This window comes from Scyliorhinus canicula, chromosome 10 (genome assembly GCF_902713615.1).
Source record: "Scyliorhinus canicula chromosome 10, sScyCan1.1, whole genome shotgun sequence".
NCBI classification, from domain to species: domain Eukaryota; kingdom Metazoa; phylum Chordata; class Chondrichthyes; order Carcharhiniformes; family Scyliorhinidae; genus Scyliorhinus; species Scyliorhinus canicula.
In genome coordinates, this window is record NC_052155.1 from 8,589,813 (window position 1) to 8,616,000 (window position 26,188).

Consider the following 26,188-nt stretch of genomic DNA (forward strand, 5'->3'; position numbering starts at 1 on the left):
TGCACTGGAAATTCTATGATTCTCTGACGTCAAGCTCCTGCAGAGCTGTATAAATGCAAGTTGCTGTTGTTTTAGAGTTGGTGTGGTTTTTGCGACGAAGCCTGAGACAACTCGCGAATGCAAAAGGTTTGCTGCGCCGTCGATTCACATAAATGTCACAGGTCATTTCAACCATTTTAGGTTTCAGTTTTCACAATGCCAACCACCTCACTGCGAAATCCAATGCTTGCAATTATCAGAAGCAGGTGTCAGCAAGTACGTGCTGCAGTGGTAGTTTGAAAAGGAAAAACTTTGGCCAAAATGACAGCAAACGGTTCTGCTCCAGCACCTCCAAAATGCACTTTGGTTTTCAACGCATCGATGCGCATTTTCCGACACCAAACTTGGCGACAATTAACATTCCCTGCTTTGATGAATTCCCCCCGCCCCCCCCCCCCCCCCCACAAGCCTAAGGATAGGCTAAATCACTGCCCAGTGAGACAGTGCTATTTTAACGCAGCGAATGGGCAAGCACTGCTTCAACCCGAGCAGAATAATTGTTACCATCAGTGACCTGCTGTTTTTTTCTTCGTTTGAACGCTTGCTCATGTGGTCGCCTTCGCAACTCATTTTGGGAAAAGAAAGCATTAGAGGGCATTAAAAACATCGGGCCTTTGTTCAACCCAAATAAGGTAAGTTCTTTGCTGGCCTGCTGTGCTAATGCGCTGCACATGTGGAGTGGAATTCAACACTGCTTATCAAACATCTTCCATGTAGAAAAGAAACTCACAGGTCTGCGAATGTGGATTTAAAACGGTTCATCAAGGTACTGTGAAAATTTAGCCCTGGTTAGTAGAATACTTCTTCATTCAAGACTGTTGCTTAATCCTAATTGCAATTGGGTGTAAAATATGATTGTAGCCTCAGTATATTTTTATTCAGGGTTGTGAGTCTAGCATCTCTGCCCATGCGGTTAACCCCCCAACTGTCGATAGCTGCAGCTGACACGAATAACCGCTGGCTTCTCACCAGGTGTGTGGATGTCCACCCAGTGTCCCTGGGCTGGATTCTCCGTCCCACCGCGCCACATTTCTCTTTCAGCACGCCGGCGGGATGCTCCATTACGCCGGCTGGTCAATGGGGTTTCCCATTATGTGGCAGCCCAACGCCGTCCGGGAAACCCCCGGGCTGCCGGCCAAACGGAGCACCCCGCCGCACGGAGAATCCAGCCCCCTGTGTGGCTTCCGCCTCACCTGACATGGGGCCTGGATTCTCCGTTTCAGGGACTATGTCCCCACACCGTCGTGAAAACGGTGGTCTTTCACCCCAGGAAAACCGGCATCAAAAGGCTACAGATTCACAGCCTTGCTGGGGGCTAGCTGGCATGGAGCTCCCAGCTCCAGCTGCCGATACGGACCCCTGTACTTCCGGGTCAGAGGCCGCGCATGCACACAGCGGCAGCCACCAGCAGCTGCGCCGTACTCTATGGCAAACTCAGCCCATGGACCTGGACCGCCGAAATAATGCCTCACATCGGCCGCTCGCCCAACCCAGACCGCCCGCACACATAGCCCCCAGTCCTAAATGAAGCCCCCCCCCTTGCCCCCGACTGTGGCGGCCCCAGACTGAGTCCGCAGCCGCCATGCAAGGTTCCCGAATGGCAGGACCAGATTAGAACCACGTTGTCGGGAATTTGGCCGGTCAGGGGTGGAGAATAGCGGAGAGGGCCTCAGGGAATCGTGCGCGGCGCGGGGCCGGAGAATGGCCACTCACGCCGGAAATCTGGCGTGACGGTGCTTCCGCGGATCCGCCAGTCCAGCGCTGCAATCGGCGTGGCCTCGGTCGGGGGCCGTTGGAACAGGCCCCCGCGGCGATTCTCCGTGGTCGACCGGCCGAACCCCCGTCGGCGTGGTTTGCATGTTGTACCACCAGGCGAGAGCACGGACCCGCGTCCGCAGTGGCAGTCCTGGTGGGGGGAGGGGAGGCGGGACGTCTCTGACTCCGGGGGGGGGGGCTCAGCGGTGGCCGGGGGCCACCGATCAGCAGGCCATCATGATCTGGGAGGGGCCTACCTTCCTCTGCCTGGGCCCGCTATGCGGCTCTGCTATGTCGGCGGCACCCGCACCAAAGTGGGCCGCCACGCGCCTGCACGGTCATGTGGTCTGGCTAGCAGGGTCCTACCGGCAGCCAGAGCTGTGGGTCGCACGCTGGGGCTCTGCTGGCCCCCTGGAAAATAGAGAACCACCCCAGACCTTCCAGGAAAAATTCCGGAGTGATTCAGGCCAAGTTCCTGCGGGAGTGGGGACTTCTCCCTCAGAAGGGATAATCCCCCCCGGCACAGATGTAAGACTGACGGGTCTGTAATTCCCAGGGATTTCCCTATTCCCTTTCTTGAACAGGGGAACAGCATTCACCTCCCTCCAATCATTCGGTACTACTCCAGTGGAGAGTGAGGATGCAAAGATCATCGCCAAAGGCTCAGCAATCTCCTCCCTCACTTCCCGTAGTAACCTTGGGTATATTCCGTCTGGTCCAGGGGACTTATCTATCCTGCTGTTTTTCAAAATTTCCAGCACATCCTCCTTCTTAATATCAACCTGTTCGAGTCTATTAACCTGGTTCACGCTGTTCTCATGAGCAACAAGGTCCCTCTTTCTAGTGAATACTGTAGCTAAATATTCATTTAGAGCCTCCCCTATGTTTACCGACCCCAGGCACAAGTTTCCTCCACTATCCCTGATCGCCCCGACTCTCACTCTGATCATCCTCTTATTTCTTACATACGTGTAGAACGCCTTGGGGTTTTCCCTAATCCTTCCCATCAGGGCTTTTTCATGCCACCTTCTAGCTCTCCTCAGTCCATTTTTGAGTTCCTTACTGGCTACCTTGTAACCCTCTAGAGCCGTGCCAAATCCTTGCTTCCTCAACCTTACGTATGCTTCCTTCTTCCTCTTGACTAGAAGCTAAATTTCCCTTATCATACAAGGTTCCTTCACCTTACCATTCCTTCCTCATGGGACAAAACTATCCAGCACTCGCAGCAAGTGCTCCTTAAACAATCCGTACATTACTGTTCCGCATTTCCCCAAGAACAACTGTTCCCACTTTATATTCCTCAGCTCCTGTCTAATAGCAGCATAATTTCCCCTCCCCCAATTAAATACCTTCCCATACTGTCTGTTCCTATCCCTCCCTCAAGGAGTTGTAGTCACTGTCACCAAAATGCTCTCCCACCGAGACATTCAACACCTGGCCTGGTTCGTTGCCGAGCACCAAGTCTAATATGGCCTCCCTTCTAGTCGGCCTTTCTCCATATTGAGTCAGGAATCCTTCCTGTACACACCTGACAAAATCTGCTTCATCCAAACCATTTGCAGTAAGGAGGTTCCAGTCAATATTAGGGAAGTTGAAGTCACCCAACTCTGTTACTTCTGCACCTTTCCAGGACCTGCCGCCCAATCTGTCCCTCTATCTCTCTGCTGCTATTGGGGGGTCTATAGAAAACTCCCAAAAAAGTGACTGCTCCTTTCTTGTTTCTGACTTCCACCCATACTGACTCAGTAGACAAACCCTCCTTTTCTGCAGCTGTGATGCACTCCCTAATTAACAGCCCCACTCCCCCTCCTCTTTTACCTCCCTCCCTATTCTTCTGAAAACATCTAAACCCCGGACCATCTAACAACCATTCCTGCCCCTGTAAAATCCATGTCTCCGTAATGGCCACAACATAGTAGTTCCAAGGACGGATCCACGCTCTAAGTTCATCTTCCTTATTCCTGACACTCCTTGCATTGAAACAGACACACTTTAACCCATTCCACTGAGTGCAACTTTGGCCTATCAACTGTCTATCCTTCCTCACAGACTTGCTGCATACTGTTTCTGCCTGTTCAACAGCTATCCGATCCTCTGATCCATGGCTCTGGTTCCCATCCCCCTGCTAAACTAGTTTAAACCCTCTCGAAGAGCTCTAGCAAACCTCCCACCCAGGATATTGGTGCCCCTCCAGTTCAGGTGGAATCTGTCCTTTATGTACAGGTCCCACCTTCCCCAGAAGATATCCCAATGATCCACATATCTGAAGCCTTCCCTCCTGCACCAGACCTGTAGCCACGTGTTCAGCTGCACTTGCTCTCTGTTCCTTGCCTCACTTGCATGAGATTACTACTCTCCTGGTCCTTCTCATTAGCTTCCAACCTAACTCCCTAAAATCATTTTTTAGAAACTCATCGCTTTTCTTAGCTATGTCAACGGTACCTATGTGCACCATGACTTCTGGTTGCTCACCCTCCCCCTTAATAATCCTGTAGACTCGATCCGAGACATCCCTGGCCCTGACACCTGGGAGGCAACCACAGAATCTCCTATCCGTTCCCCTAACCATTGAGTCGCCTATCACTATCGCTTTTCTATACTCCCCCCTTCCCATCTGAGCCACAGAGCCAGGCTCAGTGCCAGAGACCTGGCCGCTAGGGCCTTACCCTCATACGTCATCCCCCTCAACAGCATCCAAAACGGTATACTTGAAGGGGAACGGCCACGAGGGATCCCTGCACTGTCTGACCGTTTGTTTTCCTTCCCCTGACTGTAACACAGCTACTCTTGTCCTGTACCTTGGGTGTGGCTACCTCCCTATAACGCCTCTCAATCACCCCCTCTGCCTCCCGAATGATCTGAAGTTCATCCAGCTCCAGCTCCAGTTCCCTAACGCGGTCTCTGAGAAGCTGGAGTTGGGTACACTTTAATAATAATAATCATTTATTGTCACAAGTGGGCTTCAATGAAGTTACTGTGAAAAGCCTCGAGTCACCACATTCCGGCACCTGTTCGGGGAGGCCAGTACGGGAATTGAACCCATGCTGCTGGCATTGTTCTGCATTACAAGCCAGCTGTTTAGCCCACTGTGCTAAATCAGCCCCTTCCCGTAGGTGTAGTCAGTGGGGACACCAGTGGTGTCCTTTACCACCCACATCCTACAGGAGGAGCATGCAACTGCCCTAGCCTCCATCCCTTCCAATCTGAATTCCCAAAGAGATTTAAAAGGATAAAAAGGGTAAACGCCCGTTAGGCCCTTTAAAAAAAAAGTATATATACGGCTGCTACTCTCTCAAGTGAAATTGGTGATTCTGCTAAATGATACAAAGATAGCTTGCTGCCCCCAAAAAACAAAAACAAAAAAAAAACACTTACCTTACAGAATATAGCTGCCCTGTGAACCAACTGGAGCTCCGCCCTCCGAGTCTGCTCCCAGTCAGCTGTACTCTCCGTAAACTCCCGGCTCCCTTCAAGCTCTTTGAGGAAATGTAGGAAATGAAATGAAAGGAGCACCTTACTCCCTCCTCACCTAACTCCCACAGTCGCTGTCCTAATATACACACATGTATATGATGATGCTCAGACAGGCAGTGATTGACACACAGGATGACCAATGAACACACAGAACACAGCAGCCAATCACCAGACAGGATACGACCACTATAAAGCCAGGGGGCACTAGTTTTCCCGCTCTCTTGGGATGCAGCCTCTGAGACAGCCAGAGTCCGTGATCAGCAACACGAACATCCACCATGTGTTAGTAAGATAGTCTGGTCAGGTTAGCCTCAGGTCTCCAGTCAACTCAGCATAGTGTCAACCCACAGTCTAAGTATGTTTAACAGTTGATAATTCAATAAAATAGAGTTGCATTTCTCCAAGTGTTGGAAGCCTGTCTCTCTCACTGCTATGGTAAACGCAGTCTTCACAGACTCAGCATACCCAACACATTAGTCACCAAACTCTCACTATAGCTCTCAAATGCACCCAAATTCAGTGCAAAGTCAGCACAGTAAGCATCCTCCAATGTGCATACATGCCAAGTAGGGAGCCCATAATAGTGGATGGCACGGTGGCACAGTGGTAACCACTGCTGCATTCCAGCAGCAGGGACCCCGGTTCAATTCCGGCCTTGGGTGACTATGTGGAGTTTGCACGGTATCCCCGCGTCTGCATGGTTTTCCACCGGGTGCTCCGGTTTCTTCCCACAGTCCAAAGGTGCACAGGTTAGGTGGATTGGCCATGATCAATGCCTGGTGTTGTGGGGATAGTGCGGGGGTGTGGGCCTAGGTCGAGTGTTCTTTCAGTGGTTCAGTGTAGACTTGCTGGGCTGAATGGCCTCCTTCTGCACTGCAGGGATTCAATGGATAATAATCTCACATCAGTTTAGGTGGACAGGTCATGTCATCAGAATGACTGACCCGAGACGGCCCAAACAGATGTTCTTTCCAAAGCCAAACCAGGGAGTCCATTCACACGGGGCCCAAACAAAATGTTTCAAAGACAATCTCAGAGCCTCCGTGAACATCAACATGTTGGAAGCAGATGCCCAATTGCGACCTTTTGGTGATTCATCAAAAATGGTGCCAAGGCCTTCCAGTCACAGGGCGAGAACGACGAGAGAGATGGAAACGGAGGTCAACTTCTCGAGTCAACGACCCACCACCACCTCTACTGGACGACAACCGATGTCCTCACCATGGGAAAGCCTAGAAGGCTAAGATGGGACTCATAAACCATCTGTGACCCCACAACTGATACTGAGATCTCACTGCCTCCCAGCTACCTGCAAGGAAACAGCATCCTCAATACGAGGGATGACTGAAGGAGACTGGATTATACACAGTGAAGATGATCCGAGCATTTGTTCTAATAAAGCAAGTACCTCGCATCCATGTTGATGTCGAACAATCCATCTGTATAAACGTGGAACTCAATTTCAGCATCCTGTTATTCAGAATTTAAAAAAAAATTCTTTCACAGAATTTACTGCCTGAGAGTGTGGTGGGGGGAAAGCTCATTAAAGGATTCAGAAAGGAATCAGACTGTTCTGAGGAAAGGAAGAATGTGACGAGTTCCGGGGAGAAGATGGGGGAATGGCTGTCGGCAGTGGAACATGCAGGGAGTTGATGCACTCAATAGATCAAAGGGTCCCCTTCTGTACTGTACTCTGTGATGTAGGGTTATGCACCCCTAATTGCCCCCAGATGGCGAGCCGCCACCTTGAACCACCGCTGTCCATGTGGTGCAGGTACACCGACAGTGCTGTTAGGGAGGGACTTCCATGATTTTGACCCAGCGACAGTGAAGGAGCGGCCGACATATTTCAAAGTCAGGGTGGTGAGTGACTTGGAGGGGAACCTCCAGGTGGTGGGGTTCCCAGGTACCTGCTGCCCTTATCCTTCCAGACGGTAGTGGTCGTGGGTTTGGAAGGTGTTGTCTAAGGAACCTTAGTGAGTTCCTGTAGTGCATCGTGTAGATGGTACACACGGCTGCCACTGTGTGTCAATGGTGGTGGGAGGGAATGGTTAAGGTGGTGAATGGGTTCGAATCGAGCAGGGCTGCTTTGTCCTGGATGGCGTTGAGCTTCTCGAGTGTTGTTGGGAGCCGCACTCATCCAGACAAGTGGGGAGTATTCCATCACTCTCCTGATGGCCTTGTGGGCAGGCTTTGGGGAGTCAGGAGGTGAATTACTCTCCACAGAACTCCCAACCTCCGATAGCCCATCCAATAGCAGCAGCAAACTCCCAGTTGATGAAATACCACATAAATAGTCTGAAAAAACCCAGCAGAGCTGAAGTTAATCAAATCTGCGCGTCCCTAATGTGCTTAATTGCTGTTTTCAAATGATATCTGCAAATGATTTGCTACAGTTATAATCCAATTTCAGAAAATAGAAGCTTATGACTGAGCAGCACAAGGCAGTCAAATGGTGTAAAAGTTCCACGCAAGTGGAAAATCATTGCCATTGGAGTTAAATTTCCATCATTTATGGTTTACATTGAGGAACATTTGAACCAGCTCCCAGAGACACGGTCACTTTGGATTGACTATAATTTTGTAAACCTCAAAGGTGGTTAAGGATGGGTAAGAAGTTCTGGCCTTTTCAGCAATGTTCATAACTCATAAAAAAATCAAAAGAATTCACAAACCAGGAAACAATTCTTCGAGAACACATTCACTTCTGGTTTGACTAGAGGCAGGACTGGGCCCAGGTAACCAACTCTCTCCCAGAAGGTGAACCCCTCACTTCAATATTTTAGTCATTTAAAAAAGTTCATTTACAGGATGTGGGAATCGCTGGTTGGGCCAGCATTCATTGCCCATCTCTAGTTGCCCTTCAGAAGGTGTTGGTGAGCTGCCTTCTTGAACCACTGCAGACCTTGAGATGTAGGTACATCCACTGTGCTGCTAGGGAGGGAGTTCTAGGGATTTGACCCAGCGACAGTGAAGGAACGGCGATATATTTCAAAGTCGAGGTGGCGTGTAACTTGGAGGGGAACCTCCAGGTGGTGGGTTCTCAGGTATCTGCTGCTCTTCTCCTTCTAGATGGTAGTGGTCGTGGGTTTGGAAGGTGCTGTCTGAGGAACCTTTGTGAGTTCCTGCAGTGCATCTTGTAGATGGTGCACACGGCTTCCACTGTTCGTCGGTGGTGGAGGGAGTGAATGTTTGTGGAAGGGGGAGCAATCAAGCGGGGCTGGTTTGTCCTAGATGGCATCGAGCTTCTTGAGTGTTGTTGGAGCTGCACTCATCCAGGCAAGTGGAGAGTATTCCATCACACTCCTGACTTGTGCCTTGCAGGTGGTGGACAGGCTTTGTGAGGGGGTGGGGTGGGGGGGGGGGGGGGGGGGGGGGTGGGCGCGGTCAGGAGGTGAGTTTCTCGGTGTAGGATTCCGAGCCTTTGACCTGCCCTCGTAGCCAACAGTATAAATGTGGCTAGTCCAGTTCAGTTTCTGATCAATGGTAACCCCCAGGCTGTTGATTGTGGGGGATTCAGTGATGGTAATACCATTGAATGTCAAGGGGCGATGGTTAGATCCTCTCTTGTAGGAGATGGTCATTGCCTGGTACTTGTGTAAGTCCGCGTGCCTTGGGTTATTATCTCCACCAGATTTAACCCGGATTGGTTGTGTTACCTGGGCCTTGGGGAAAGCAGCAGCTGAAGAGAAGTGGACACTGCTCCGTGGAAAAGGTGTGTCATTTTTCAACACGGCTCATGGGTGCTGAGGATTACCACCTGCTTCCCCTTGGCCCTTCCCAAGCTAGCTTACCTCTTTCCCTGTGATTGGACTCCTCACCGAATCCTCAACTCCGACCCTGGTTTCTTTCCGTCATCGCAACCCCTCGCCTGCACCTCCTTTGAACAGGACCAGGCCCACCAAGATGCCCGGGCTGCAGGGTTCTCCACCATCACCGGGGTGCCCCAGGTCCAGGGGGCCACTGATGGCATGCATGTCGCCCTGTGCATCAGGGAGTGCCCTTTATTAACAGGAAGGGATTCCACTCCCTAAATGTTCAGATCCTGTGCAACCGTCGCCTCCACATCATGCACACGCGCGCACGTTACCCTGACAGCTACATTCTTGGGCCCTCGGAGATCCCCGGTTTCTTCACGGACCACCCAGGATGACTGGTTGGCTCTTGGGGGACAAGACGTACCACTGAGGCCTTGTCTGATGACGCCGGTGCGGAGGCCTGAGACCGAGGCGGAGATCCGATGCAATGAGACCCATGTTGCCACCCGTGCTGTCATTGGCAGATGCATCGGGCTGCATTTTTAAAAATCTTCACCAGCCAGGACAACCAGCCTCTCACTGTCTATCCTGCCAAGTGCCCTATCTTTCACTGAAATCCCCGCTCATTCTTCCAAACTCCCGACCACATCGGTCCATTCTGCTCAAAGCGACGGTGTGATTCGGTGGACACCGACGATGCTGATTATTCTTTTTCTCATCGTGCTGAATGTAGCGCTGGCCTCTGACCTTTCACCTCTGGTGTTGCCCATCTCGATGACCTCACCTTGTCACTGCTCCTTTCGCCACTCTCATATTTAACTTTGCCGTGTTTCTTTGTTTGCCTCAATGAGGAAAGTGTCCGCACTGTGGATCCTTTCAAACACGATGAGAGATGCGGCTTATGCCATCTAAGATGGAGAACCGCGAAACCCACACAGACATTCTGCTAACGTCACTACACATCACGTGATGCAAAACCAGCAGCGCTGTATTCTCTGATACATAACACCCCTCCCCCTTGGCATCATTCTTGCAATGACAATGATTTAACATTTATACAACAGATCCACTTATGCATTATTTCTATACATACATGTAATTCAATCAGCCGTCTCTGTATCGAAGTCTATCCCTTATTTTTTTAAATACATTTAGTGCACCCAATTCATTTTTTTTCCAATTAAGGGGCAATTTAGCATGTTCAATCCACCTACCCTGCACATAAGAGCATAAGAACTAGGAGCAGGAGTCGGCCATCTGGCCCCTCGAGCCTGCTCCGCCATTCAATGAGATCATGGCTGATTTTTTGTGGACTCAGCTCCACTTTCCGGCCCGAACACCATAACCCTTAATCCCTTTATTCTTCAAAAAACTATCTATCTTTACCTTAAAAACATGTAATGAAGGAGCCTCAACTGCTTCACTGGGCAAGGAATTCCATAGATTCACAACCCTTTGGGTGAAGAAGTTCCTCCTATACTCAGTCCTAAATCTACTTCCCCTTATTTTGAGGCTATGTCCCCTAGTTCTGCTTTCACCCGCCAGTGGAAACAACCTGCCCGCATCTATCCTATCTATTCCCTTCATAATTTTTAATGTTTCTATAAGATCCCCCCTCATCCTTCTAAATTCCAACGAGTACAGTCCCAGTCTACTCAACCTCTCCTCATAATCCAACCCCTTCAGATCTGGGATTAACCTAGTGAATCTCCTCTGCACACCCTCCAGTGCCAGTATGTCCTTTCTCAAGTAAGGAGACCAAAACTGAACACAACACTCCAGGTGTGGCCTCACTAACACCTTATACAGTCGCAACATAACCTCCCTAGTCTTAAACTCCATCCCTCTAGCAATGAAGGACAAAATTCCATTTGCCTTCTTAATCACCTGCTGCACCTGTAAACCACATTTCTGTGACTCATGCACTAGCACACCCAGGTCTCTCTGCACAGCGGCATGCTTTAATATTTTATCGTTTAAATAATAATCCCGTCTGCTGTTATTCCTACCAAAATGGATAACCTCACATTTGTCAACATTGTATTCCATCTGCCAGACCCTAGCCCATTCACTTAACCTATCCAAATCCCTCTGCAGATCGCCCCCACAATCTTTGGGTTGTGGGGGCAAAACCCATGCAAGCACAGGGAGAACGTGCAAACTCCACACGGACAGTGACCCAGAGCCAGGATCGAACCTGGGACCTCAGCGCCGTGAGGGCTAACCCACTGCGCCACCGTGCTTCCGGTCTATCCCTTGTTGGTTGAATTTGACGTTCTGGAACTTGGCTACTTGAGACCTTGGAAGTGTCCTCATTGCCTTCAGTCGAGGGTGCTTATTGGGTCGTTACTCCAGTAGGGGCTGGTTTAGCACAGTGGGCTAAACAGATGGCTTCCAATGTAGAACCAGGCTAGTAGCGTGGGTTAAATTCCTGTACTGGCCTCCCCAAACAGGTGCCGGAATGTGGCAACTAGGGGCTTTTCACAGTAACTTGATTGAAGCCTGCTTGTGACAATACGCTATTATTATTATTATCTGTCACTACAGATAGTGGAAAGGCCTCTGAATTTGTCACAGTCTCTGGTCTCTATTCCAAAGCAGTCAGTGTATAGATTTTCCAATGGTAGAACTTCTTGAGAAGTCCCGGCGATTTCACTTTGTGCAGCAGTAGCTGATCAGCATGACGTCGCCACTCCGTCTGACATCTCTCTGTATGGTGTGTGATATTGGACCTGTCTTTGCTAGGACCACAACAGGCACCCATTTTCTGTTGGTGTAGCTTCTAACTAACCCTTGTTTGTCCTGGTAAAACACTCGCTTTTCAGAGTTTTGCTCCCTCCTAGGAACTTATGCTTGTTATTGTCATTTGACAATCTCTGAAGCATCAGGCGGGGTGAACAAATCAAACTGAACATCATTCTGAACAACAGCATTGCTGGTGAACTGTGTGCTCGCGGGTATACAGTGTTCCTGTCAGACATTAGGAACTTGTTCATTCTTCTTGCCAATGTCCCCTGGCCCTTCGACGCCTTGATACAATATTTCAAAGAAAACGTTTGGCCAATCCACTCGTTGCTGGATGATATGGAGCTGACTGGATATGGTGTATATCATTTTCCTTCAAGTAGTCCTCAAATTCCTTTGAAGTAAGCTGCGTACCATTATCACTGACAATCTGCTCCAGTGTTCCAAATCATGCGAATACTTTGTCTAAATTCTCAACGGTCTGCTCAATCACCGTTGACCTCATTATTGTGCCTGCTGGCCATTTTGAGGGAAGACATCCGGAATCACCAAGAACATGTGACCCTCCAGTGGACCAGCAAATTCGATGTGTATTCTCTGCCATGGCTGAGTCGGCCATTCCCACAGATGTAATGGTTGTAATGGTGGAGCGTTCCAGCTCCGCACAGGATTAGCATTGCCCTACTTTCTCTTCAAATTGAGCATATAATCCTGGCCACCAAAAATAACTGTGTGCCAATTTTTTCATCCATAACCACACCAGGAAGCCCCTCATGCAGTTGGTCAAGGACGTTACTATGCAAGCAGAGAGGAATATCACAGCAATTCCCCCCCATAGAACTGTCCATTCTGCCTATTCAAGTCTTCATGTGAGTCAGGGCTTGAGGTCTGGACCTTTCCTATGAACGGTTGACAATGCCCCTTTCTGGACCTAGCCCATCACCTTCCCATCACTGCATCAGTTCTTGATTTCACAGCAGCTTCATCGTAGTGTTAATGGAAGCCTACTTGTGACACTAACAAAGATTATGCCTTTGAACTTGGACAGACGTCACAGATAAACTATCCACGAGCAGGAAATACAGAATGTTGACAAAATGATCCTCATGCTCATGCTTGACTTGTAACAACAATCGTGACAAACCATCAGTATTTGCGAGCTGCTCTGCCTTGCGATATCGGACATCGTAAGTGTGCGCTGACGATATCAATGGACATCTTCGCAATCTATTAGCTGCCAAAGAAGGTAAACCTTTATACGGACCAAAAAGTGTCAATGACCTGACAAAACAGTGAAAGGATGTCCATGAAGCTAATGGGGGAACCTTCTTAATCCGAGTATGATGCTCAAAGCTTTTCTTTCTGGCTAAGCGTAATTTGTTTCTGTGCCAGTAAGAGTTTGTGAAGCGAATGTCATCGATTGTTCCTCTCCTGAATTATATGCGAGACAACTGCACCAACCCCATAGGGTGAGACATCACTAGAAAGTTGAAGCTTCACCTTGTGATTATAATGAGCTCTGACTTCAGTGAAGCTTCTTTCACTTCATTATCCGCATTCTCACATTCATCTGACCGGTGCCTTGCCTGTTTGACAAATGGTAGAATCTGTAAAGTCTTCAATTGCGCCGCTAAATTTGGCATGAATTTACCATGGGCGCGATTCGGCGGCCGCATCAAGCTTGACTTGCTGTCGTAACGAAGCCGGCTAATCGTGTGAGCGACCTCTCGTGAGATTTGCGATGCTCGCAACCTGTCGTGAAATTCAATGGAAACATGCGAGACGTCGCGACCTGGACCTCGCCCTCACTGGGTGTGGTCCACACCAGCATATTTCGAGGAGCCATTAGGCTAATTTACCTACTCAGATGTCGGGTTCTCCTCACACCCGGGACTCAACGGCTACGGCTGCGACATCTCGCCAGGCCGCCGTTTAGTTATGGTTCATATAGACATGGACCAGTTTAACCCTTATCAGTGCGAGGTGATTCATTTTGGTAGGACAAATTTGAATGCGGATTATAGGGTCAACGGCAGGGTTCTGAGGAACGTGGAGGAACAGAGAGATCTTGGGGTTCATGACCACAGATCTCTGAAGGTTGCCACTCAAGTGGATAGAGCCGTGAAGAAGGCCTATAGTGTGTTTGCATTTATTAACAGGGGGCTTGAGTTTAAGAGCCCTGGGGTTATGCTGCAACTGTACAGGACTCTGGTGAGACCACATTTGGAGTATTGTGTGCAGTTCTGGTCACCTCATTATAGGAAGGATGTGGAAGCATTGGAGAGGGTGCAAAGGAGATTTACCAGGATGCTGCCTGGATTGGAGGGTAGGTCTTATGAGGAAAGGTTGAGGGAGCTAGGGCTTTTCTCATTGGAGCGAAGGAGGCTGAGAGGCGACTTAATAGAGGTGTATAAGATGATGAGGGGGATAGATAGAGTGGACGTTCAGAGACTATTTCCTCGGGTGGATGTAGTTGTTACAAGGGGGCATAACTATAAGGTTCAGGGTGGGAGATATAGCAGGGATGTCCGTGGTAGGTTCTTTACTCAGAGAGTGATTAGAGTGCGGAATGGACTGCCTGCTGTGTTAGTGGAGTCGGACACTTTAGGAACTTTTAAGAGGTTGTTGGATAGGCACATGGAGCACCCCAGAATGACAGGGAGTGGGATAGCTTGATCTTGGTTTCGAACAAAGCTTGGCACAACATCGAGGGCCGAATGGCCTGTTCTAAGCTGTACTGTTCTACGTTCTCTGTTCAGTCATAATGGTACCTGGGCGGGCATCCCAGGCCATTTGGGATGCAGAGCGTCAGGGACAGGGCACCTGGGTACCTTGGCACTGTTGGCCTGGCACTGCCAGGGTGCCCATGTGGCACTGCCAGGGTGTCAGGGGCACTGTCCGACTGCCAGGCTGGCAGTGCTAGGGTGCCAAGGGGCCAGGTTGGCAGTGCCAGGGTTCAGGCCTGGGGAGGGGCCTTACAATAGAGTCATAGATAGAGCCATAGATGTTTACAGTATGGAAACATGCCCTTCGGCCGTGCTTGGCCATGCCGTCCAGTTTCTATCACTAAGCTAGTCCCACTTGCCCGCATTTGGCCCATATCCCTCTCTACCCACCCTGTCCATGTAACTGTCTAACTGTTTTTTAAAGGACAAAATCATACCCGCCTCTACCACTGCCTCTGGCAGCTCGTTCCAGATGCTCACCACCCTCTGTGTGAAAAGGTTTCCCCTCTGGTCTCTTTTGTATCTCTCCCCTCTCACCTTAAACCAATGCCCTCTAGTTCCAGACTCCTCTACCTTTGGGAAAAGATGTTGACTATCCACCTTATCGATGCTCCTCATTATTTTATAGAACTCGGTAAGATCACCCCTAAGCCTCCTACGCTCCAGGAAAAAAAGTCCCAGCCTATCCAGTCTCTCCTTATAGCTCAGACCATCAAGTCCTGGTAGCATCCTCGTAAATCTCTTCTGCACTCTTTCTAGATTAACAATATCTTTCCTATAATAGGGTGACCAGAACTGAACACAGTATTCCATGTGTGGTCTGACTAATGTCCTGTACAACTTCAACAAGACGTCCCAACTCCTGTATTCAATATTCTGACCAATAAAGCCTAGCATGCTGAATGCCTTCTTCACCACCCCGTCCACCTGCGACTCCACCTTCTAGGAGCTGTGAACCTGTACCCCAAGATCTCTTTGTTCTGTAACTCTCCCCAACTCCCTACCATTAACTGAGTAGGTCCTGCCCTGATTTGATCAACCAAAATGCATCACCTCACATTTACACCAGGTAGAAGGGAGGTGGGGGGGGGGGGGAGTGGGGGGGTGTTCCAGGGGATTTCCCCAAGGTTGGGGGGGGGGGGGGATGAAGGGGAGTCGAAAATTGTGGGGAGGGGGGGAACGTGAAAGTGGGGGGGGGGGGGGGGGGAGAGAAAGATTGGGGCTGCCGGACAATATGGCTCTCCAATCTGCGAGGAAACTTTGCTGCTGCCGAGCTTCTGCTCGTTGACTTGTGAGATGTCTCTTGGCCATGGAAACCTTTTGGGCGCAGCGTGTCTCATGCATTTACAAAGTTCCCTGCTGTGGGGCTTGAGCCGTGATAGGCTTCATCTGAAGCTTCACTTCTCTGCCTTAATGAAGAGAGTTTGCCAATTCCCCTGACGCTGCTGAAGTGTTTCAGTGCTGAGATTAATCACCCTCACATCGAGCCAGCTCCCAGAAGATTTCAATTGTGGAAACAAAAGAAATTGCCTGAAAAGAAATATCACATTTATCAATTATTCATCAACAGGGGTTCAGATTGGAAATGCAAAACCCCCTGTGTTCTTCTGCAAATATTTAACAATTCCTACTCCTCCTGGCCAGGCTAATGAAATAATTGCTTCATCACGACCGACCCATTTATTGTTATTGACAGTGACTTTCACTTCAATTTGAAAGTTAATTATGAGCCATGAAACCTGTGTCATTTTAGATATTTGCAAGGCAATAAATTCAAAGCAATATCTTGTGTTAAATGTTTAAGCTTGAACTATCTGATGGATTTAGTCTCCTGATAGATTTGTCGTTCAATTTTTTCCTATGCCCGCTGGACAATTCCGAACTTTGTGCGCGATTCTCTGGAAAGATTTTGAGGGGCTTGTTTGGCTCACTCAGCTAAATCACTGGCGTTTAAAGCAGACCAAGCAGGCCAGCAGCACGGTTCGATTCCTGTACCAGCCTCCCTGGACAGGTGCCGAAATGTGGCGACTAGGGGCTTTTCACAGTAACTTCATTGAAGCCTACTTTTGACAATAAGCGATTTTCATTTCAATTTTCATTTCAAGTGTGGTAACGAGCGGGAACTGCCGCGAGTTTCCTGGCGCTCGTTTCGATGAGGCCTGCAAAACTATTCAACCTTAATTGGTCCATTGGGGGCAGCACGGTAGCACGTGGGCAGCACGGTAGCACTGTTGCTTCACAGCTCCAGGGTCTCAGGTTCGATTCCTGGCTCGGGTGACTGTGCAGATTCTGCACGTTCTCCCCGTGTCCTTGCGGACTTCCTCCGGATGCTCCGGTTTCCTCCCACTGTCGAAAGATGTGCAGGATAGGTGGATTGGCCATGTTCAATTGCCCTTCGTGCCAAAAAGGTTAGGTGGGGTTAACTGGGTTACGGGGATGGGGTGGAGGTTTGGGCTTAAGTAGGGTGCTCTTTCCAAGGGCCGGTGCAGACTCGATAGGCCGAATGGCCTCCGTCTGTACTGTAAATTCTGTGATTAACGGGCCCTCGCGGGCACAACCAACCCCACTCAGCTCACAGCTATGGGCCGAGACAACCAGCCCCAAAGTTTGGAGATGCGGACATCCGGAGGCTCCGAGGTGCGGTGGAGGCCATCTACAGAGATCTCGTAAGGCGTCACAATCTGGATCTTGCTTTCAAAGGGTGTGATCCAGATTTACATATTCAAGTGAGTAGTTAATCTTGTTCACAATCTCAGACTAATGGGACGATCCTTGAAAACGGAGATGAGGAGGAATTTCTTCAGCCAGAGGGTGGTGAATCTGTGGAACTCTTTGCCGCAGAAGGCTGTGGAGGCCAATTCACTGAGTGTCTTTAAGACAGAGATAGATTGGCTCTTGATTAATAAGGGGATAAGGGGTAATGGGGAGAAGGCAGGAGAATGGGGATGAGAAAAATATCAGCCATGATTGAATGGCGGAGCAGACTCGATGGGCCGAGTGGCCTAATTCTGCTCCTATGTCGTGGGGTCTTACAGTCTTGTGAATCGCAGAAAGTTTGTATGCAGGAATGGCATGGAATTAAAAAGTCAAATGAATGTTAGTGTTTATTGCAAAAGGACTGGAGTATAAAAGTCATGAGGTGTTGCCGTTGTATAGCGTGTTGGTGACATCACATCTGGAGTATTGTGTCCAGTTTTGTCTCCTTCTTTGAGGAAGGATGTGGTGGCATTGGAGGCAGTTCGGAGGAGGTTCACCAGATTGATTCCGGGGCTGAAAGGGTTGATGTCAGGCCCTGGGGGGACAAGAAAGTGTCAGGGCCTGGGGGACAACAAACTGCCGGGGCCTGGGGAACAAGAAACTGCCGGGCCTGGGGGAAAATGAATTGCCAGGGCCCAAGGCAAAATAAACTGAATAGGCCCCCCTCCTCCCCCTTTTGTGCTTAAACGAAGGAGATTACAAGGGGATGAGAGAAGAACTAGCTAAGGTAGACTGGGAGCAAAGACTTTATGGTGAAACAGTTGAGGAACAGTGGAGAACCTTCCAAGCGATTTTCCACAGTGCTCAGCAAAGGTTTATACCAACAAAAAGGAAGGACGGTAGAAAGAGGGAAAATCGACCGTGGATATCTAAGGACATCTAAGGGCAGCACGGTAGCATGGTGGTTAGCATAAATGCTTCACAGCTCCAGGGTCCCAGGTTCGATTCCCGGCTGGGTCACTGTCTGTGTGGAGTCTGCACGTCCTCCCCGTGTGTGCGTGGGTTTCCTCCGGGTGCTCCGGTTTCCTCCCACAGTCCAAAGATGTGCGGGTTAGGTGGATTGGCCATGATAAATTGCCCGTAGTGTCCTAATAGTAAGGTTAAGGGGGGGGAGTTGTTGGGTTACAGATATAGGGTGGATACGTGGGTTTGAGTAGGGTGATCATGGCTCGGCACAACATCGAGGGCCGAAGGGCCTGTTCTGTGCTGTACTGTTCTATGTTCTATGTTCTATGAAATAAGGGAGAGTATCAAATTGAAGGAAAAAGCATACAAAGTGGCAAAGATTAGTGGGAGACTAGAGGACTGGGAAATCTTAAGGGGGCAACAGAAAGCTACTAAAATAGCTATGAAGATGAGTAAGATAGATTATGGGAGTAAACTTGCTCAGAATATAAAAACAGATAGTAAAAGTTTCTACAAATATATAAAACAATAAAGAGTGGCTAAGGTAAATATTGGTCCTTTAGAGGATGAGAAGGGACATTTAATAATGGGAGACGAGGAAATGGCTGAGGAACTGAACAGGTTTTTTGGGTCGGTCTTCACAGTGGAAGACACAAATAACATGCCAGTGACTGATGGAAATGAGGCTATGACAGGTGAGGACCTTGAGATGATTGTTATCACTAAGGGGGTAGTGATGGGCAAGCTAATGGGGCTAAAGGTAGACAAGTCTCCTGGCCCTGATGGAATGCATCCCATAGTGCTAAAGGAGATGGCTAGGGAAATTGCAAATGCACTAGTGATAATTTACAAAAATTCACTAGACTCTGGGGTGGTCCCGGCAGATTAGAAATTATCAAATGTGACACCACTAATTAAAAAAGGGGGTTGGCAGAAAGCGGGTAATTGTAGGCCAGTGAGCTTAGCTTCGGTAGTAGGGAAGATGCTGGAATCTATCATCAAGGAAGAAATAGCGAGGCATCTGGATAGAAATTGTCCCATTGGGCAGACGCAGCATGGGTTCATAAAGGGCAGGTCGTGTCTAACTAATTTAGTGGAATTGTTTGAGGACATTACCAGTGCAGTAGATAATGGGGAGCCAATGAATGTGGTATATCTGGACTTCCAGAAAGCCTTTGACAAGGTGCCACACAAAAGGTTGCTGCATAAGATAAAGATGCATGGCATTAAGAGTAAAGTAGCAGCATGGATAGAGGATTAATTAATTAATAGAAAGCAAAGAGTGGGGATTAATGGGTGTTTCTCTGGTTGGCAATCCGTAGCTAGTGGTGTCCCTCAGGGATCAGTGTTGGGCCCACAATTGTTCACAATTTACATACATGGTTTGGAGTTGGGGACCAAGGGCAATGTGTCCAAGTTTGCAGATGACACTAAGATGAGTGGTAAAGCAAAAAGTGCAGAGGATACTGGAAGTCTGCAGAGGGATTTGGATAGGTTAAGTGAATGGGCTAGTGTCTGGCAGATGGAATACAATGTTGACAAATGTGAGGTTATCCATTTTGATAGGAATAACAGCAAAAGGGATTATTATTTATATTATAAAATATTAAAACATGCTGCTGTGCAGAGAGACCTGGGTGTGCTCGTGGATGAGTCGCAAAAAGTTGGTTTACAGGTGCAACAGGTGATTAAGAAAGCAAATGGAATTTTGTCCTTCATTGCTAAAGGGATGGAGTTTAAGACTAGGGAGGTTATGCTGCAATTGTATAAAGTGTTAGTGAGGCCACACCTGGAGTATTGTGTTCAGTTTTGGTCTCCTTACCTGAGAAAGGATGTACTGGCGCTGGAGGGTGTGCAGAGGAAATGAAAATGAAAATGAAAATCGCTTATTGTCACGAGTAGGCTTCAAATGAAGTTACTGTGAAAAGCCCCTAGTCACCACATTCCGGCGCCTGTCTGAGGAGGCTGGTACGGAGATTGACTGGGTTAATCCCAGAGCTGAAGGGGTTGGATTACGAGGAGAGGTTGAGTAGACTGGGATTGTACTCGTTGGAATTTAGAAGGATGAGGGGGGATCTTATAGAAACATATAAAATTATGAAGGGAATATATAGGATAGATGCGGGCAGGTTGTTTCCACTGGCGGGTGAAAGCAGAACTAGGGGGCATAGCCTCAAAATAAGGGGAAGTAGATTTAGGACTGAGTTTAGGAGGAACTTCTTCACCCAAAGGGTTGTGAATCTATGGAATGCCTTGCCCAGTGAAGCAGTTGATGCTCCTTCATTAAATGTTTTTAAGATAAAGATAGATAGTTTTTTGAAGAATAAAGGGATTAAGGGTTATGGTGTTCGGGCCGGAAAGTGGAGCTGAGTCCACAAAAGATCAGCCATGATCTCATTGAATGGTGGAGCAGGCTCAAGGGGCCAGATGGCCGACTCCTGCTCCTAGTTCTTATGTTCTTATGTTATTCTGTCTCAGCCCCTCATAATTACGATGGCAATAAAGATTCTTTAGGGCTGGTTTAGCTCAGTGGGCTAGACAGCTGGTTGGTGATGCGGAACAAGGCCAGCAATGCGGGTTCAAATCCCGTATCAGCTGAGAATTCTGAATTCTCTCTCTGTGTACCCGAACAGGCGCCGGAATGTGGCGACTAGGGGCTTTTCACAGTGACGTCACTGCAGTGTTAATGTAAGCCTACTTGTGATCATAAAAAAAATAATTTACGACATCTCAATCAAATCTCCATTTAGACTCCTCTATTCCAAAGAAAACAACCTCAGCCTATCCAATCTTTCCTCACAATTAAAATCTTCAATCCTGTTGGTCGTTCTGGGTGAATGTGCTTAACACTCAATTCAGCTCTGTTTCTTTTCTAAGCTCTGGAGTCGCCAGGTGTCGTTAAGACACCGTCACAAGCTTCAAGGTGAAGTTCAAAGCAATAAAACCATACACCAATTAGTAAGTCCAAACAACTAGAGTTTATTATAATACAATTATAATAACTACCCATGCACACGCTAAATAACTAATACTTATCTCGAAGGAACTGCTGGGTCAGGGAACAAGGCCTCTTGCTCTGCTCTGGTCTGCAGACTTCAGGTTGGTGTCAGTTAAAAGGGGTCAGGAGTGTCTATCTCTGGTAGCGATCGTTGTGATGCACTTACTTGTTGGTGGCTGCTGTCCGAAGGCTGGAGCAGGAGACTGAACCATGTGTGGGACCTGCCTTTTATAGGTCCCAGGGTATCCGTGCCCCTTTGGGCGGACTCCCTTACCTGCTTGGAATCGATTGGGTCTCTTCCCAATCGATATGTTTGAACCCCCCAATCATGGGGCAGTTCCTCGGTCGCTGGGGCGGTTCTTGGGACTTATTGTTTTGGGCTTCTCTGGCCTTCCATTGAATGTATCGATCTGTGTTTAACTTGTTTCCATTGTATCTGGGGATCGCCCGGTATCGCCTCATTAGTATGTTAACTGGTTTCTTTTCACAGTGCTGTCTGGTTTCTGCAACAGTCAAAACTGGTTTCTGCAGCCGTCCCAATGTACAATCGCTTTGCAAGCTGCTTGCTTTACAACATGTCCATTTTCCCTGCATTCCTTGCAATCTTCCATTTTGTGTTGGGCAGTGGCCACCCCAGGTGGCTACAATCCTGACAACATCCTCGAATCTTGCTACATGGTGCGATCTCGTCCTTCCTGTAATGTGGTGACCCGAACTGCAAGCAGCAACTGTGCCCAGGATTTTGTAGAGTTCTTGTATAACCTCCCCAGCTCTTATTCAGCTTGGCTAATACAAGAAAGTACCCCATATTCCTTCATAAGCACAGTATCTACCTGTCTTCTTACCTTCTGGGATCTATGGACATACACTTCAAGGTCCCTCTCGTCCTCTTCCTCCATACGTATGGTGCAATACTGCCAATATGACAATCTCTTTGAGCTCCATTTTCTCTCTTGGTGGCTGTAACCCTTAATACCTGATGCGACCATTAATTCACACGAGACGGAGAGTTGAAGTGAACAGTGGTCTTAATCAGCTCGAACTGTGCCTGCGACTGCTCTGCACTGAGAGCCGCCTACAGGGCAGCAGCACTATATACCTCCCCCGAGAGGGATGAGCCAGGGGCGGACCCACAAGGGCACCAACATGATACAATACGATGTAATGTAATACAATGGTCATACAAGGGGCAGCACGGTAGCATTGTGGATAGCACAATGGCTTCACAGCTCCAGGGTCCCAGGTTCGATTCCGGCTTGGGTCACTGTCTGTGTGGAGTCTGCACATCCTCCCTGTAAGTGCGTGGGTTTCCTCCGGGTGCTCAGGTTTCCTCCCACAGTCCAAAGATGTGCAGTTTAGGTGGATTGGCCATGATAAATTGCCCTTAGTGTCCAAAATTGCCCTTAGTGTTGGGTGGGGTTACTGGGTTATTGGGATAGGAGGAGGTGTTGACATAGGGTAGGGTGCTCTTTCCAAGAGCCGGTGCAGACTCGATGGGCCGAATGGCCTCCTTCTGCACTGTGAATTATATGATCTATGATATAGGTGGAGCCCACAGGTCACCAACATAGTACAATGCAATACAGTGGTGAATGGTTGCCGGAATACATTCACCACGATACCCTTCCCCAGTCAGAAACCATCTATCTCAATTTTAACCTCAATTGATCAGCAGGCTCTCCAGCTTTTCCAGGAGGGAGTTTCAGGTGCCCAGTGTCTTGTGTAGTCCTTCCCGACGTCTCCCCGTCACTCTAATGTTAAGGCGTAGTCTCGACCCAGCTGAATAACTAATTTTTTTCTATCTCTCGCTGCAGCCCTCTGATCATCTCGCTGTGTACAAATTGCCTGCTGTGCTTCCCACATTACAACACTGATGGCATCTCAAAAAGTGAGGAACAGACCACAAAGCGTTATAGGATATCCGGAGATCGCGGAAGGTGCTGTGCAAATGCCTATTATACCGCCTGCATTTTTATATTAAATACAAAAAATATACATGTGCGTGATTCTGTGTTTCTGTGTGTGTGGGTATGTGAGAGACTGTGTTTGCATGTATGTGTGTGTGTGTGTGTGTGTGTGAGAGAGAGGGAGATGTGGCAGTGTGTTTGTGAGAGTGTGTGGGTGAGTTTGAGTGTGTGAGGCTGCGTGTGTGTGTATGTGAGAGAGTGTCAGGGTGTATGTGTGAGACTGTGTGTGTGAGACTATGTTTGTGTGTCTTTCTTTTGGGTGTGCATGTGTGTTTGTGTTTGTGTGAGAGTGTGTGAAACTGTGTGCATGTACGTGTGTGTGGCAGTGTGTGAGTGCGGGTGTGTGTGGGGTGTGTAGTGTGTGCATATGTGTGAGTTTGTGTGTGTGTGAGTTTGTCTGTGTGAGTTTGTGTGTATGTTTGTGTGTATGCTGGGGATGTGTGTATATGGGTGTGTCTGCACTGAAGTGTGTGTGAGCATGTGTGTGTGTGTCTGAGTTTGCATGTGTGTGTGTGAGTTTGTGCACATGTTTGTGTGCGTGCTAGGGATATGTGTGTGTGTCTGTGTGTGTATACACTGGGTGTGTGTGCTGGGATGTGTGTGAGTGTGTGTGACTTTGTGTGTGTTTGTGTGCATGTGTGAGTTTGGGCGAGTGTGTGTGTTGTGTGTGCGTGGGTTTGTGAATGTGTGTGTGGGTTTGTGTGTGTGCGTTGTGTGTGTGTGGGTTTGTGAATGTGTGTGTGGGTTTGTGTGAGTTTGTGTGTGTGTTGTGTGTGTGTGGGTTTGTGAATGTGTGTGTGTGTGAGTTTGTGCGAGTGTGCGTGTGTTGTGTGTGTGTGGGTTTGTGAATGTGTGTGTGGGTTTGTGTGAGTTTGTGTGTGCATGGTGTTCTCTCAGTTCGGATAATCAATGATAAGCTTCCACATTGCATTCGGCTGAAACGTCAAATGTCAAAGTGAATATTTTGTTGAGGCCCATTGCTGCTAAGTTTAACAGAGAGGAAGAATCTTAAGTATCACAGCAGGAGGGCCAGAATTAAAATGTGCCTCAGAGCTCGGAGGGTGGCTTGGTGGAGAGAACAAATCTCATCAATGAAATGTAACTCATGCAGAGAGGTGGAGTGGGAAAAACAGCTGGAGAGAAGAAAGGCAGAACTTTCATTGCGCCTTTCATTAATATCCTTACACCACTCAGAGCTCAGAATTGTTAGCTTTCTGTCTGCGACTGGAAGTGTGTGTGAGTGAGAGTCTGTGTGTGTGCAAGTATGTGAGTGTGAGTCTGCAAGTGAGTATGAGACCGACTGCCTATGTGTGTGAGTGCGCTCATGAGTTTGCGTGAAGGTGTGTGTGAGCAAGTGTGTGTGTGAGTGTGCAAGTGAGCATGAGTGAGAGTGCATGAGGTGTGTGTATTTCCGAGTGAGGGTGTGCATGTGCGAGAGTGAGTGTGCGCGAGTGAATTTGTGTCCGAGTGTGTGTGTGTAAGTGTGTGAGTGTGTGTGAATATGTTTATCTCCAAGAGTGAGTGTGCGTGAGTGAATTTCTGTCACGTGTATGAACATGTGTGTGTGTGTGTGTAAGAGTGAGTGTGTGGGTGAGTGTGTGTATGTGTGAGTGTATGTGAAAGAGTGTGTGTGCGTGTGTGGATGAGTGTGTAAGAGTGAGTGTGCGCATATGGGTGTGTGTGAAAGAGTGAGTGTGCGTGTGTGCGCTTAGATCATAGAATTTACAGTGCAGAAGGAGGCCACTTGGCCCATCGAGTCTGCACCGGCTCTTGGAAAGAGCACCCTACCAAGGTCAACGTCTCCAGCCTATCCCCATAACCCAGTAACCCCACCCAACACTAAGGGCAATTTTGGACACTAAGGGCAATTTATCATGGCCAATCCACCTAACCTGCACATCTTTGGACTGTGGGAGGAAACTGGAACACCCGGAGGAAACCCACGCACACACAGGGAGGATGTGCAGACTCCGCACAGACAGTGACCCAAGCCGGAATCGAACCTGGGACCCTGGAGCTGTGAAGCAATTGTGCTAACTACAATGCTACCATGCTGCTTGTGTGTGAACATGTGTGTAAGAGTGAGTGTGTGTGCTTGTGTGTGAGTGAGTGACTGTGTCGGTATGAGTATGTGGGTGTGTTTTTGTATGTGTATGTAAGAATGAATGAGTGTGCGTGTGAGTGCATGAGCGAGTATAAGTGAGTGTGAGCGTGTGAGTGAGTAACGGTAAGTGTGAGTGTGTGTATGAGTGAGTGCATCAGTAGGCATGCATGTGTGTGTGTGAGTGTGTGTGCATATGTTTGTGAGTGTAAGTGTGTGTGTGTGAGTGAGTATGTGTGTGAGTGGCAGTGGCTATCAGAGCATGACCAGGCGGACCATCGCCCAATGTCAAAAGACCAACATCCTCCTCTGAGCTGCAAGGGTAAGTTACCACCCCTCCCCTGGCATCAGTTCCACCTGCCATCCCTCAAACTCCCAACACCCCTCCTCCCCCGCACAAATCACGGGCTGACACCTCGCACCCACCCCATATCCGATCTTCGTGTTTGTTCTTCGACAGCGACGTTGGTCTGTGCCAGAGAGGGCAGGATTCACTGCCCCTCAACCCAGATGACCCATCTCAAGTGAGTAGTTCATGTCAGACAAAATGATCCTTCCATCTCACTGACCACATGTCCATCGTTTTATCATAGAATTTACAGTGCAGAAGGAGGCCATTCAGCCCATCGAGTCTGCACCGGCTCTTGGAAAGAGCACCCTACCCAAGGTTAACACCTCCACCCTATCCCCATAACCCAGTAACCCCACCCAACACTAAGGGCAATTTTGGACACTAAGGGCAATTTATCATGGCCAATCCACCTAACCTGCACATCTTTGGACTGTGGGAGGAAACTGGAACACCCGGAGGAAACCCACGCACACACAGGGAGGATGTGCAGACTCCACACAGACAGTGACCCAGCCGGGAATCGAACCTGGGACCCTGGAGCTGTGAAGCAATTGTGCTAACCACAATGCTACCGTGCTGCTTGTGTGTGAACATGTGTGTAAGAGTGAGT

At 48.7% G+C, this 26,188-nt stretch overlaps 1 long non-coding RNA gene across 1 annotated transcript; it reads left to right on the forward strand.

The window, feature by feature from the left end:
* The first annotated feature begins 488 nt into the window (after positions 1-488).
* On the forward strand, positions 489-23,153 carry LOC119972919. Its single transcript, XR_005462171.1, has 3 exons — positions 489-671; positions 8,903-8,983; positions 22,973-23,153. It is a non-coding gene; the product is annotated as an uncharacterized LOC119972919 (long non-coding RNA).
* Positions 23,154-26,188: the final 3,035 nt, after the last annotated feature.